The sequence below is a fragment of the Hemitrygon akajei genome, chromosome 16 (genome assembly GCF_048418815.1).
Source record: "Hemitrygon akajei chromosome 16, sHemAka1.3, whole genome shotgun sequence".
Lineage (NCBI taxonomy): Eukaryota > Metazoa > Chordata > Chondrichthyes > Myliobatiformes > Dasyatidae > Hemitrygon > Hemitrygon akajei.
Genome location: NC_133139.1, coordinates 31,662,557 through 31,678,920, shown reverse-complemented (window position 1 = coordinate 31,678,920; position 16,364 = coordinate 31,662,557).

Here is a 16,364-nt window from a genome sequence, read left to right as displayed (position 1 = left end):
CATGTCCAGTCACTACAAGCTCAAACAGTTCATGTCCAGTCAGTACAAATGAAAACATTTCATGTCCAGTCACTACAAGTCCAAACATTTCATGTCCAGTCACAACATGCCCAGTCAGTTCATGTCCAGTCACTGCAAGTCCAAACATTTCATGTCCAGTCACTGCAAGCACAAACAGATCATGTCCAGTCACAACATGCCCAGTCAGTTCATGTCCAGTCATTGCAAGTGCAAACAGTTCATGTCCAGACACTGCAAGTAGAAACAGTTCATGCCCAGTCACTACAAGTCCAAACAGTTCATGCCCAGTCACTACAAGTCCAAAAAGTTCATGCCCAGTCACTACAAGTCCAAACATTTCATGTCCAGTCACTAAAGATCCAAACAGTTCATGTCCAGGCACAGCAAGTCCAAACTGTTCATGTCCAGTCACTACAAGCTCAAACAATTCATGTCCATTCACTACAAATTCAAACAGTTCATGTCCAGTCACTACTAACTGAAACAGTTCATGTCCAGTCAACCTCAAGTCCAGTGAGTTCATGTCCAGTCACTACAAGCTCAAACAGTTCATGTCCAGTCAGTACAAATCCAAACATTTCATGCCCAGTCACTGCAACCACAAACAGTTCATGTCTAGTCATGACAAGGCTAGTCAGTTCACGTCCAGTCATTGCAATTCCAAACAGTTCATGTCCAGTCACTGCAAGTCCAAACAGTTCATGTCCAGTCTCTACAAACATTTCATGTCCAGTCACGACAAGTCCAAACATTTCATTTCTAGTCACTAAAAAGCCAAACAGCTCATGTCCAGTCACTACAATCTCTAACAGTTCATGTCCAGTCAGTACAAGTCCAAACAGTTCATGTCCAGTCACTACAAGTCGAAACATTTCATGTCCAGTCACCACAAGTCCAAAAAGATCAGTTCCAGTCACTACAAGTCCAAACATTTGATGTCCAGTCACTAAAGATCCAAACAGTTCAGGTCCAGGGACAGCAAGCCCAAACTGTTCATGTCCAGTCACTACAAGTTCAAACAGTTCATGTCCATTAACTACAAATCCAAACAGTTCATGTCCAGTGACTACTAACTCAAACAGTTCATGTCCCGTCAACCACAAGTCCAGTGAGTTCATGTCCAGTCACTACAAGCTCAAAGAGTTCATGTCCAGTCAGTACAAATCCAAACATTTCATGCCCAGTCACTAAAAATCCAAACAGTTCATGTCCAGTCACTACAAGCTCAAACAGTTCATGTCCAGTCAGTAGAAATCCAAACATTTCATGTCCAGTCATTAAAGATCCAAACAGTTCATGTCCAGGCACAGCAAGTCCAAACTGTTCATGTCCAGTCACTACAAGTTCAAACAGTTCATGTCCAGTCACTACAGATCCAAACAGTTGATGTCCAGTCACTTCAAATCCAAACATTTCATGTCCAGTCACTACAGATCCAAACAGTTGATGTCCAGTCACTGCAAGTCTAAACTGTTCATGTCCAGTCACTACAAGTCCAAACATTTCATGTCTAGTCACTAAAAATCCAAACAGTTCATATTAAGTCACTAAAAAGCCAAACATTTCATGTCCAGTCAATACAGATCCAACCAGTTCATGTCCAGTCACTGCAAGTCCAAACATTCATGTCCAGACACTACAAGCTCAAACAATTCATGTCCAGTCTCAACAAGCTCAAACAGTTCATGTCCTGTGACTACAAATCCAAACAGTTCATGACCAGTCACTACAAGTCCAAACAGTTCATGCCCAGTCACTACAAGTCCAAACATTTCATATCCAGTCACTAAAAATCCAAACAATTCATGTCCAGTCACTAAAAATCCAAACATTTCATGTCCAGTCACTAAAAATCCAAACAGTTCATGTCCAGTCACTAAAAATCCAAACATTTCATGTCCAGTCACTAAAGATCCAAACAGTTCAGGTCCAGGGACAGCAAGCCCAAACTGTTCATGTCCAGTCACTGCAAGTCCAAACAGTTCATGTCCAGTCACTACAAATCCAAACAGATTATGTCCAGTCACTTCAAATCCAAACATTTCATGTCCAGTCACTACAGATCCAAACAGTTGATGTCCAGTCACTGCAAGTCTAAACTGTTCATGTCCAGTCACTACAAGTCCAAACATTTCATGTCCAGTCACTAAAAATCCAAACAGTTCATATTAAGTCACTAAAAATCCAAACATTTCATGTCCAGTCACTACAGATCCAACCAGTTCATGTCCAGTCACTGCAAGTCCAAACATTCATGTCCAGACACTACAAGCTCAAACAATTCATGTCCAGTCTCAACAAGCTCAAACAGTTCATGTCCTGTGACTACAAATCCAAACAGTTCATGTCCAGTCACTACAAGTCCAAACAGTTCATGCCCAGTCACTACAAGTCCAAACATTTCATATCCAGTCACTAAAAATCCAAACAGTTCATGTCCAGTGACTAAAAATCCAAACATTTCATGTCCAGTCACTAAAAATCCAAACAGTTCATGTCCAGTCACTAAAAATCCAAACATTTCATGTCCAGTCACTAAAGATCCAAACAGTTCAGGTCCAGGGACAGCAAGCCCAAACTGTTCATGTCCAGTCACTACAAGTTCAAACAGTTCATGTCCATTCACTACAAATCCAAACAGTTCATGTCCAGTGACTACTAACTCAAACAGTTCATGTCCCGTCAACCACAAGTCCAGTGAGTTCATGTCCAGTCACTACAAGCTCAAAGAGTTCATGTCCAGTCAGTACAAATCCAAACATTTCATGCCCAGTCACTAAAAATCCAAACAGTTCATGTCCAGTCACTACAAGCTCAAACAGTTCATGTCCAGTCAGTAGAAATCCAAACATTTCATGTCCAGTCACGACAAGTCCAAACATTTCATGTCCAGTCACGACAAGTCCAAACATTTCATGTCCAGTCACTAAATATCCAAACAGTTCATATCCAGTCACTACAAGTCCAAGCATTTCATGTCCAGTCACTACAAATCCAAACAGTTCATGTCCAGTCACTACAAGTACAAACAGTTCATGTCCAGTCACTGCAAGTCCAAACAGATCAGTTCCAGTCACTACAAGTCCAAACATTTGATGTCCAGTCACTAAAAATCCAAACAGTTCATGCCCAGTCACTACAAACCCAAACAGCTCATTTCCAGTCACTGCAAGTCCAAACTTTCATGTACAGACACTACAAGCTCAAACAATTCATGTCCAGTCTCCACAAGCTCAAACAGTTCATGTCCAGTCAATACAAATCCAAACAGTTCATGTCCAGTCACTACAAGTACAAACAGCTCATGTCCAGTCACTACAAGTCCAAACATTTCATGCCCAGTCACTAAAAAACCAAACAGTTCATGTCCAGTCACTACAAGTACAAACAGTTCATGTCCAGTCACTACATGCTCAAACAGTTCATGTCCAGTCACGACATGCCCAGTCAGTACATGTCCAGTCATTGTAAGTCCAAACAGTTCATCTCCAGACACTGCAGGTCCAAACAGTTCATTTCCAGTCACTACAAGCTGAAACTATTCATGTCCAGTCACTACAAGCTCAAACAGTTCATGTCCATTCACTACAAATCCAAACAGTTCATGTCCAGTCACTACTAACTCAAACAGTTCATGTCCAGTCAACCACAAGTCCAGTGAGTTCAAGTCCAGTCACTACAAGCTCAAACAATTCATGTCCAGTCAGTACAAATCCAAACATTTCATGTCCAGTCACTAAAAATCCAAACACTTCATGTCCAGTCACTACATGCTCAAACAGTTCATGTCCAGTCAGAACAAATCCAAACATTTCATGTCCAGTCTCTAAAAATCCAAACAGTTCATGTCCAGTCACTACAAGTACAAATAGTTCATGTCCAGTCACTGCAAGCTCAAACAGTTCATGTCCAGTCACGACATGCCCAGTCAGTACATGTCCAGTCATTGTAAGTCCAAACAGTTCATGTCCAGACACTGCATGTCCAAACAGTTCATGTCCAGTCACTGCAAGTCCAAACTGTTCATGTCCAGTCACTACAAGTCCAAGCATTTCATGTCCAGTCACTAAAAATCCAAACAGTTCATATTCAGTCACTAAAAATCCAAACAGTTCATGCTCAGTCACTACAAGTCCAAACAGTTCATGTCCAGTTACTACAAGTAGAAACAGTTCATGTCCAGTCACTGCAAGCTCAAACAGTTCATGTCTAGTCACGACAGGCCCAGTCAGTTCATGTCCAGTCATTGCAAGTCCAAACATTTCATGTCCAGTCACTGCATGTCCAAACAGTTCATGTCCAGTCTCTGCAAGTCCAAACATTTCATGTCCAGTCACTAAAAATCCAAACAGTTCATGTCCAGTCAGTAAAAATCCAAACATTTCATATCCAGTCACTTCAAGCTCAAACAGTTCAGTTCTAGTCACGACAAGACCAGTCAGTTCATGTCCAGTCATTGCAATTCCAAACAGTTCATCTCCAGTCACTGCAAGCTCAAACAGTTCAGTTCTAGACACGACAAGACCAGTCAGTTCATGTCCAGTCATTGCAATTCCAAACAGTTCATGTCCAGTCACTGCAAGTCCAAACAGTTCATGTCCAGTCTCTACAAGTCCAAACATTTCATGTCCAGTCACGACAAGTCCAAACATTTCATGTCCAGTCACTAAAAAGACAAACAGTTCATGTCCAGACACTACAATCTCTAACAGTTCATGTCCAGTCAGTACAAGTCCAAACAGTTCATGTCCAGTCACTACATGTCCAAACATTTCATGTCCAGTCACTGCAAGCTCAAACAGTTCATGTCCAGTCACGACATGCCCAGTCAGTTCATGTCCAGTCATTGCAAGTAGAAACTTTCATGTCCAGACATTACAAGCTCAAACAATTCATGTCCTGTCTCCACAAGCTCAAACAGTTCATGTCCAGTCAATACAAATCCAAACAGTTCATGTCCAGTCACTACAAGTCCAAACAGTTCATGTCCAGTCTCTACAAGTCCAAACATTTCATGTCCAGTCACTAAAAATCCAAACAGTTCATGTCCAGTCACTAAAAATCCAAACATTTCATATCCAGTCACTGCAAGTACAAACTGTTCATCTCCAGTCACTGCAAGCTCAAACAGTTCAGGTCTAGTCACGACAAGACCAGTCAGTTCATGTCCAGTCATTGCAATTCCAAACAGTTCATGTCCAGTCACTGCAAGTCCATACAGTTCATGTCCAGTCACTACAAGTCCAAACATTTCATGTCCAGTCACTGCAAGCTCAAACAGTTCATGTCCAGTCACGACATGCCCAGTCAGTTCATGTCCAGTCATTGCAAGTCCAAACAGTTCATGTGCAGACACTGCAAGTCCAAACAGTTCATGTACAGTCACTAAAAGTCCAAACAGTTCAAATCCAGTCAATACAAGTCCAAACAGTTCATGCACAGTCACTACAAACCCAAACAGTTCATTTCCAGTCACTGCAAGTCGAAACTTTCATGTCCAGACATTACAAGCTCAAACAATTCATGTCCAGTCTCCACAAGCTCAAACAGTTCATATCCAGTCAATACAAATCCAAACAGTTCATGTCCAGTCACTACAAGTCCAAACAGTTCATGTCCAGTCACTACAAGTCCAAATATTTCATGCCCAGTCACTAAAAATCCAAACAGTTCATGTCCAGTCACTAAACATCCAAACAGTTCATGTCCAGGCACAGCAAGTTCAAAATGTTCATGTCCAGTCACTACAAGCTCAAACAATTCATGTCCAGTCACTACAAGCTCAAACAGTTCATGTCCATTCACTACAAATCCAAACAGTTCATGTCCTGTCACTACAATTCCAAACAGTTCATGTCCAGTCACTACAAGCTCAAACAGTTCATGTCCAGTCAGTACAAATGAAAACATTTCATGTCCAGTCACTACAAGTCCAAACATTTCATGTCCAGTCACAACATGCCCAGTCAGTTCATGTCCAGTCACTGCAAGTCCAAACATTTCATGTCCAGTCACTGCAAGCACAAACAGATCATGTCCAGTCACAACATGCCCAGTCAGTTCATGTCCAGTCATTGCAAGTGCAAACAGTTCATGTCCAGACACTGCAAGTAGAAACAGTTCATGCCCAGTCACTACAAGTCCAAACAGTTCATGCCCAGTCACTACAAGTCCAAAAAGTTCATGCCCAGTCACTACAAGTCCAAACATTTCATGTCCAGTCACTAAAGATCCAAACAGTTCATGTCCAGGCACAGCAAGTCCAAACTGTTCATGTCCAGTCACTACAAGCTCAAACAATTCATGTCCATTCACTACAAATCCAAACAGTTCATGTCCAGTCACTACTAACTGAAACAGTTCATGTCCAGTCAACCTCAAGTCCAGTGAGTTCATGTCCAGTCACTACAAGCTCAAACAGTTCATGTCCAGTCAGTACAAATCCAAACATTTCATGCCCAGTCACTGCAACCACAAACAGTTCATGTCTAGTCATGACAAGGCTAGTCAGTTCACGTCCAGTCATTGCAATTCCAAACAGTTCATGTCCAGTCACTGCAAGTCCAAACAGTTCATGTCCAGTCTCTACAAACATTTCATGTCCAGTCACGACAAGTCCAAACATTTCATTTCTAGTCACTAAAAAGCCAAACAGCTCATGTCCAGTCACTACAATCTCTAACAGTTCATGTCCAGTCAGTACAAGTCCAAACAGTTCATGTCCAGTCACTACAAGTCGAAACATTTCATGTCCAGTCACCACAAGTCCAAAAAGATCAGTTCCAGTCACTACAAGTCCAAACATTTGATGTCCAGTCACTAAAGATCCAAACAGTTCAGGTCCAGGGACAGCAAGCCCAAACTGTTCATGTCCAGTCACTACAAGTTCAAACAGTTCATGTCCATTAACTACAAATCCAAACAGTTCATGTCCAGTGACTACTAACTCAAACAGTTCATGTCCCGTCAACCACAAGTCCAGTGAGTTCATGTCCAGTCACTACAAGCTCAAAGAGTTCATGTCCAGTCAGTACAAATCCAAACATTTCATGCCCAGTCACTAAAAATCCAAACAGTTCATGTCCAGTCACTACAAGCTCAAACAGTTCATGTCCAGTCAGTAGAAATCCAAACATTTCATGTCCAGTCATTAAAGATCCAAACAGTTCATGTCCAGGCACAGCAAGTCCAAACTGTTCATGTCCAGTCACTACAAGTTCAAACAGTTCATGTCCAGTCACTACAGATCCAAACAGTTGATGTCCAGTCACTTCAAATCCAAACATTTCATGTCCAGTCACTACAGATCCAAACAGTTGATGTCCAGTCACTGCAAGTCTAAACTGTTCATGTCCAGTCACTACAAGTCCAAACATTTCATGTCTAGTCACTAAAAATCCAAACAGTTCATATTAAGTCACTAAAAAGCCAAACATTTCATGTCCAGTCAATACAGATCCAACCAGTTCATGTCCAGTCACTGCAAGTCCAAACATTCATGTCCAGACACTACAAGCTCAAACAATTCATGTCCAGTCTCAACAAGCTCAAACAGTTCATGTCCTGTGACTACAAATCCAAACAGTTCATGACCAGTCACTACAAGTCCAAACAGTTCATGCCCAGTCACTACAAGTCCAAACATTTCATATCCAGTCACTAAAAATCCAAACAATTCATGTCCAGTCACTAAAAATCCAAACATTTCATGTCCAGTCACTAAAAATCCAAACAGTTCATGTCCAGTCACTAAAAATCCAAACATTTCATGTCCAGTCACTAAAGATCCAAACAGTTCAGGTCCAGGGACAGCAAGCCCAAACTGTTCATGTCCAGTCACTGCAAGTCCAAACAGTTCATGTCCAGTCACTACAAATCCAAACAGATTATGTCCAGTCACTTCAAATCCAAACATTTCATGTCCAGTCACTACAGATCCAAACAGTTGATGTCCAGTCACTGCAAGTCTAAACTGTTCATGTCCAGTCACTACAAGTCCAAACATTTCATGTCCAGTCACTAAAAATCCAAACAGTTCATATTAAGTCACTAAAAATCCAAACATTTCATGTCCAGTCACTACAGATCCAACCAGTTCATGTCCAGTCACTGCAAGTCCAAACATTCATGTCCAGACACTACAAGCTCAAACAATTCATGTCCAGTCTCAACAAGCTCAAACAGTTCATGTCCTGTGACTACAAATCCAAACAGTTCATGTCCAGTCACTACAAGTCCAAACAGTTCATGCCCAGTCACTACAAGTCCAAACATTTCATATCCAGTCACTAAAAATCCAAACAGTTCATGTCCAGTGACTAAAAATCCAAACATTTCATGTCCAGTCACTAAAAATCCAAACAGTTCATGTCCAGTCACTAAAAATCCAAACATTTCATGTCCAGTCACTAAAGATCCAAACAGTTCAGGTCCAGGGACAGCAAGCCCAAACTGTTCATGTCCAGTCACTACAAGTTCAAACAGTTCATGTCCATTCACTACAAATCCAAACAGTTCATGTCCAGTGACTACTAACTCAAACAGTTCATGTCCCGTCAACCACAAGTCCAGTGAGTTCATGTCCAGTCACTACAAGCTCAAAGAGTTCATGTCCAGTCAGTACAAATCCAAACATTTCATGCCCAGTCACTAAAAATCCAAACAGTTCATGTCCAGTCACTACAAGCTCAAACAGTTCATGTCCAGTCAGTAGAAATCCAAACATTTCATGTCCAGTCACGACAAGTCCAAACATTTCATGTCCAGTCACGACAAGTCCAAACATTTCATGTCCAGTCACTAAATATCCAAACAGTTCATATCCAGTCACTACAAGTCCAAGCATTTCATGTCCAGTCACTACAAATCCAAACAGTTCATGTCCAGTCACTACAAGTACAAACAGTTCATGTCCAGTCACTGCAAGTCCAAACAGATCAGTTCCAGTCACTACAAGTCCAAACATTTGATGTCCAGTCACTAAAAATCCAAACAGTTCATGCCCAGTCACTACAAACCCAAACAGCTCATTTCCAGTCACTGCAAGTCCAAACTTTCATGTACAGACACTACAAGCTCAAACAATTCATGTCCAGTCTCCACAAGCTCAAACAGTTCATGTCCAGTCAATACAAATCCAAACAGTTCATGTCCAGTCACTACAAGTACAAACAGCTCATGTCCAGTCACTACAAGTCCAAACATTTCATGCCCAGTCACTAAAAAACCAAACAGTTCATGTCCAGTCACTACAAGTACAAACAGTTCATGTCCAGTCACTACATGCTCAAACAGTTCATGTCCAGTCAGTACAAATCCAAACATTTCATGTCCAGTCACTAAAGATCCAAACAGTTCAGGTCCAGGGACAGCAAGCCCAAACTGTTCATGTCCAGTCACTGCAAGTTCAAACAGATCATGTCCATTCACTACAAATCCAAACAGTTCATGTCCAGTGACTACTAACTCAAACAGTTCATGTCCTGTCAACCACAAGTCCAGTGAGTTCATGTCCAGTCACTACAAGCTCAAAGAGTTCATGTCCAGTCAGTAGAAATCCAAACATTTCATGTCCAGTCACGACAAGTCCAAACAGTTGATATCCAGTCACTACAAGTCCAAGCATTTCATGTCCAGTCACTACAAATCCAAACAGTTCATGTCCAGTCACTACAAGTCCAAACAGTTCATGTCCAGTCACTACAAGTCCAAACAGATCATGCCCAGTCACTACAAGTCCAAACAGTGCATGTCCAGTCACTGCAAGTCCAAACAGATCAGTTCCAGTCACTACAAGTCCAAACATTTGATGTCCAGTCACTAAAAATCCAAACAGTTCATATCCAGTCACTACAAGTCCAAGCATTTTATGTCCAGTCACTACAAATCCAAACAGTTCATGTCCAGTCACTACAAGTACAAACAGTTCATGTCCAGTCACTGCAAGTCCAAACAGATCAGTTCCAGTCACTACAAGTCCAAACATTTGATGTCCAGTCACTAAAAATCCAAACAGTTCATGTCCAGTCACTACAAGTCCAAACAGTTCATGTCCAGTCACGACATGCCCAGTCATTACATGTCCAGTCATTGTAAGTCCAAACAGTTCATGTCCAGACACTGCAGGTCCAAACAGTTCATGTCCAGTCACTACAAGCTGAAACAATTCATGTCCAGTTACTACAAGCTCAAACAGTTCATGTCCATTCACTACAAATCCAAACAGTTCATGTCCTGCCACTACAAATCCAAACAGTTCATGTCCAGTCAACCACAAGTCCAGTGAGTTCATGTCCAGTCACTACAAGCTCAAACAGTTCATGTCCAGTCACTACAAATCCAAACAGATTATGTCCAGTCACTTCAAATCCAAACATTTCATGTCCAGTCACTACAGATCCAAACAGTTGATGTCCAGTCACTGCAAGTCTAAACTGTTCATGTCCAGTCACTACAAGTCCAAACATTTCATATCCAGTCACTAAAAATCCAAACAGTTCATGTCTAGTCACTAAAAATCCAAACATTTCATGTCCAGTCACTAAAAATCCAAACAATTCATGTCCAGTCACTAAAAATCCAAACATTTCATGTCCAGTCACTAAAGATCCAAACAGTTCAGGTCCAGGGACAGCAAGCCCAAACTGTTCATGTCCAGTCACTACAAGTTCAAACAGTTCATGTCCATTAACTACAAATCCAGACAGTTCATGTCCAGTGACTACTAACTCAAACAGTTCATGTCCCGTCAACCACAAGTCCAGTGAGTTCATGTCCAGTCACTACAAGCTCAAAGAGTTCATGTCCAGTCAGTACAAATCCAAACATTTCATGCCCAGTCACTAAAAATCCAAACAGTTCATGTCCAGTCACTACAAGCTCAAACAGTTCATGTCCAGTCAGTAGAAATCCAAACATTTCATGTCCAGTCACGACAAGTCCAAACATTTCATGTCCAGTCACTAAAAATCCAAAAAGTTCATATCCAGTCACTACAAGTCCAAGCATTTCATGTCCAGTCACTACAAATCCAAACAGTTCATGTCCAGTCACTACAAGTACAAACAGTTCATGTCCAGTCACTACAAGTACAAACAGTTCATGTCCAGTCACTACATGCTCAAACATTTCATGTCCAGTCAGTACAAATCCAAACATTTCATGTCCAGTCACTAAAGATCCAAACAGTTCAGGTCCAGGGACAGCAAGCCCAAACTGTTCATGTCCAGTCACTACAAGTTCAAACAGTTCATGTCCATTCACTACAAATCCAAACAGTTCATCTCCAGTGACTACTAACTCAAACAGTTCATGTCCAGTCAACCACAAGTCCAGTGAGTTCATGTCCAGTCACTACAATATCAAGCAGTTCATGTCCAGTCAGTACAAATCAAAACATTTCATGTCCAGTTACTACAAGCTCAAACAGTTCATGTCCAGTCAGTACAACTCAAAACATTTCATGTCCAGTCACTGCAAGCTCAAACAGTTCATGTCCAGTCACGACATGCCCAGTCAGTTCATGTCCAGTCATTGCAAGTCCAAACATTTCTTGTCCAGTCACTAAAAATCCAAACATTTCATGTCCAGTCACTAAAGATCCAAACAGTTCATGTCCAGGCACAGCAAGTCCAAACTGTTCATGTCCAGTCACTACAAGTTCAAACAGTTCATGTCCATTCACTACAAATCCAAACAGTTCATGTCCAGTGACTACTAACTCAAACAGTTCATGTCCCGTCAACCACAAGTCCAGTGAGTTCATGTCCAGTCACTACAAGCTCAAAGAGTTCATGTCCAGTCAGTTCAAATCCAAACATTTCATGCCCAGTCACTAAAAATCCAAACAGTTCATGTCCAGTCACTACAAGCTCAAACAGTTCATGTCCAGTCAGTAGAAATCCAAACATTTCATGTCCAGTCACGACAAGTCCAAACATTTCATGTCCAGTCACTAAAAATCCAAACAGTTCATATCCAGTCACTACAAGTCCAAGCATTTCATGTCCAGTCACTACAAATCCAAACAGTTCATGTCCAGTCACTACAAGTACAAACAGTTCATGTCCAGTCACTGCAAGTCCAAACAGATCAGTTCCAGTCACTACAAGTCCAAACATTTGATGTCCAGTCACTAAAAATCCAAACAGTTCATGCCCAGTCACTACAAACCCAAACAGTGCATTTCCAGTCACTGCAAGTCCAAACTTTCATGTCCAGACACTACAAGCTCAAACAATTCATGTCCAGTCTCCACAAGCTCAAACAATTCATGTCCAGTCAATACAAATCCAAACAGTTCATGTCCAGTCACTACAAGTCCAAACAGTTAATGTCCAGTCACTACAAGTCCAAACATTTCATGCCCAGTCACTAAAAAACCAAACAGTTCATGTCCAGTCACTACAAGTACAAACAGTTCATGTCCAGTCACTACATGCTCAAACAGTTCATGTCCAGTCAGTACAAATCCAAACATTTCATGTCCAGTCACTAAAAATCCAAACAGTTCATGTCCAGTCACTACAAGCCCAAACAGCTCATGTCCAGTCACTACAAGTCCAAACATTTCATGTCCAGTCACTACAAGTAGAAACAGTTCATGTCCAGTCATTGCAAGCACAAACAGTTCATGTCCAGTCACGACATGCCCAGTCAGTACATGTCCAGTCATTGTAAGTCCAAACAGTTCATCTCCAGACACTGCAGGTCCAAACAGTTCATGTCCAGTCACTACAAGCTGAAACTATTCATGTCCAGTCACTACAAGCTCAAACAGTTCATGTCCATTCACTACAAATCCAAACAGTTCATGTCCAGTCACTACAAGCTCAAACAGTTCATGTCCAGTCAGTACAAATCAAAACATTTCATGTCCAGTCACTACAAGCTCAAACAGTTCATGTCCAGTCAGTACAACACAAAACATTTCATGTCCAGTCACTGCAAGCTCAAACAGTTCATGTCCAGTCACGACATGCCCAGTCAGTTCATGTCCAGTCATTGCAAGTCCAAACAGTTCATGTCCAGACACTGCAAGTAGAAACAGTTCATGTCCAGTCACTACAAGTCCAAACAGTTCATGCCCAGTCACTGCAAGTCGAAAAAGTTCATGCCCAGTCAGTACAAGTCCAAACATTTCTTGTCCAGTCACTAAAAATCCAAACAGTTCATGTCCAGTCACTAAAAATCCAAACATTTCATGTCCTGTCACTAAAGATCCAAACAGTTCATGTCCAGGCACAGCAAGTCCAAACTGTTCATGTCCAGTCATTACAAGTTCAAACAGTTCATGTCCATTCACTACAAATCCAAACAGTTCATGTCCAGTGACTACTAACTCAAACAGTTCATGTCCCGTCAACCACAAGTCCAGTGAGTTCATGTCCAGTCACTACAAGCTCAAAGAGTTCATGTCCAGTCAGTACAAATCCAAACATTTCATGCCCAGTCTCTAAAAATCCAAACTGTTCATGTCCAGTCACTACAATCTCAAACAGTTCATGTCCAGTCAGTAGAAATCCAAACATTTCATGTCCAGTCACGACAAGTCCAAACATTTCATGTCCAGTCACTAAAAATCCAAACAGTTCATATCCAGTCACTAGAAGTCCAAGCATTTCATGTCCAGTCACTACAAATCCAAACAGTTCATGTCCAGTCACTACAAGTACAAACAGTTCATGTCCAGTCACTGCAAGTCCAAACAGATCAGTTCCAGTCACTACAAGTCCAAACATTTGATGTCCAGTCACTAAAAATCCAAACAGTTCATGCCCAGTCACTACAAACCCAAACAGTTCATTTCCAGTCACTGCAAGTCCAAACTTTCATGTCCAGACACTACAAGTTCAAACAATTCATGTCCAGTCTCCACAAGCTCAAACAATTCATGTCCAGTCAATACAATTCCAAACAGTTCATGTCCAGTCACTACAAGTCCAAACAGTTAATGTCCAGTCACTACAAGTCCAAACATTTCATGCCCAGTCACTAAAAAACCAAACAGTTCATGTCCAGTCACTACAAGTACAAACAGTTCATGTCCAGTCACTACATGCTCAAACAGTTCATGTCCAGTCAGTACAAATCCAAACATTTCATGTCCAGCCACTAAAAATCCAAACAGCTCATGTCCAGTCACTACAAGTCCAAACATTTCATGTCCAGTCACTACAAGTAGAAACAGTTCATGTCCAGTCATTGCAAGCTCAAACAGTTCATGTCCAGTCACGACATGCCCAGTCAGTACATGTCCTGTCATTGTAAGTCCAAACAGTTCATCTCCAGACACTGCAGGTCCAAACAGTTCATGTCCAGTCACTACAAGCTGAAACAATTCATGTCCAGTCACTACAAGCTCAAACAGATCATGTCCATTCACTACAAATCCAAACAGTTCATGTCCTGCCACTACAAATCCAAACAGTTCATGTCCAGTCAACCACAAGTCCAGTGAGTTCATGTCCAGTCACTACAAGCTCAAACAGTTCATGTCCAGTCAGTACAAATCAAAACATTTCATGTCCAGTCACTACAAGCTCAAACAGTTCATGTCCAGTCACGACATGCCCAGTCAGTTCATGTCCAGTCATTGCAAGTTCAAACAGTTCATGTCCAGACACTGCAAGTAGAAACAGTTCATGTCCAGTCACTACAAGTCCAAACAGTTCATGCCCAGTCACTACAAGTCCAAAAAGTTCATGCCCAGTCAGTACAAGTCCAAACATTTCATGTCCAGTCACTAAAGATCCAAACAGTTCAGGTCTAGGGACAGCAAGCCCAAACTATTCATGTCCAGTCACTACAAGTTCAAACAGTTCATGTCCATTCACTACAAATCCAAACAGTTCATGTCCAGTGACTACTAACTCAAACAGTTCATGTCCAGTCAACCACAAGTCCAGTGAGTTCATGTCCAGTCACTACAAGATCAAGCAGTTCATGTCCAGTCAGTACAAATCAAAACATTTCATGTCCAGTCACTACAAGCTCAAACAGTTCATGTCCAGTCAGTACAACTCAAAACATTTCATGTCCAGTCACTGCAAGCTCAAACAGTTCATGTCCAGTCACGACATGCCCAGTCAGTTCATGTCCAGTCATTGCAAGTCCAAACAGTTCATGTCCAGACACTGCAAGTAGAAACAGTTCATGTCCAGTCACTACAAGTCCAAACAGTTCATGCCCAGTCACTACAAGTCGAAAAAGTTCATGCCCAGTCAGTACAAGTCCAAACATTTCTTGTCCAGTCACTAAAAATCCAAACAGTTCATGTCCAGTCACTAAAAATCCAAACATTTCATGTCCAGTCACTAAAGATCCAAACAGTTCATGTCCAGGCACAGCAAGTCCAAACTGTTCATGTCCAGTCACTACAAGTTCAAACAGTTCATGTCCATTCACTACAAATCCAAACAGTTCATGTCCAGTGACTACTAACTCAAACAGTTCATGTCCCGTCAACCACAAGTCCAGTGAGTTCATGTCCAGTCACTACAAGCTCAAAGAGTTCATGTCCAGTCAGTTCAAATCCAAACATTTCATGCCCAGTCACTAAAAATCCAAACAGTTCATGTCCAGTCACTACAAGCTCAAACAGTTCATGTCCAGTCAGTAGATATCCAAACATTTCATGTCCAGTCACGACAAGTCCAAACATTTCATGTCCAGTCACTAAAAATCCAAACAGTTCATATCCAGTCACTACAAGTCCAAGCATTTCATGTCCAGTCACTACAAATCCAAACAGTTCATGTCCAGTCACTTCAAGTACAAACAGTTCATGTCCAGTCACTGCAAGTCCAAACAGATCAGTTCCAGTCACTACAAGTCCAAACATTTGATGTCCAGTCACTAAAAATCCAAACAGTTCATGCCCAGTCACTACAAACCCAAACAGTTCATTTCCAGTCACTGCAAGTCCAAACTTTCATGTCCAGACACTACAAGCTCAAACAATTCATGTCCAGTCTCCACAAGCTCAAACAATTCATGTCCAGTCAATACAAATCCAAACAGTTCATGTCCAGTCACTACAAGTCCAAACAGTTAATGTCCAGTCACTACAAGTCCAAACATTTCATGCCCAGTCACTAAAAAACCAAACAGTTCATGTCCAGTCACTACAAGTACAAACAGTTCATGTCCAGTCACTACATGCTCAAACAGTTCATGTCCAGTCAGTACAAATCCAAACATTTCATGTCCAGTCACTAAAAATCCAAACAGTTCATGTCCAGTCACTACAAGCCCAAACAGCTCATGTCCAGTCACTACAAGTCCAAACATTTCATGTCCAGTCACTACAAGTAGAAACAGTTCATGTCCAGTCATTGCAAGCT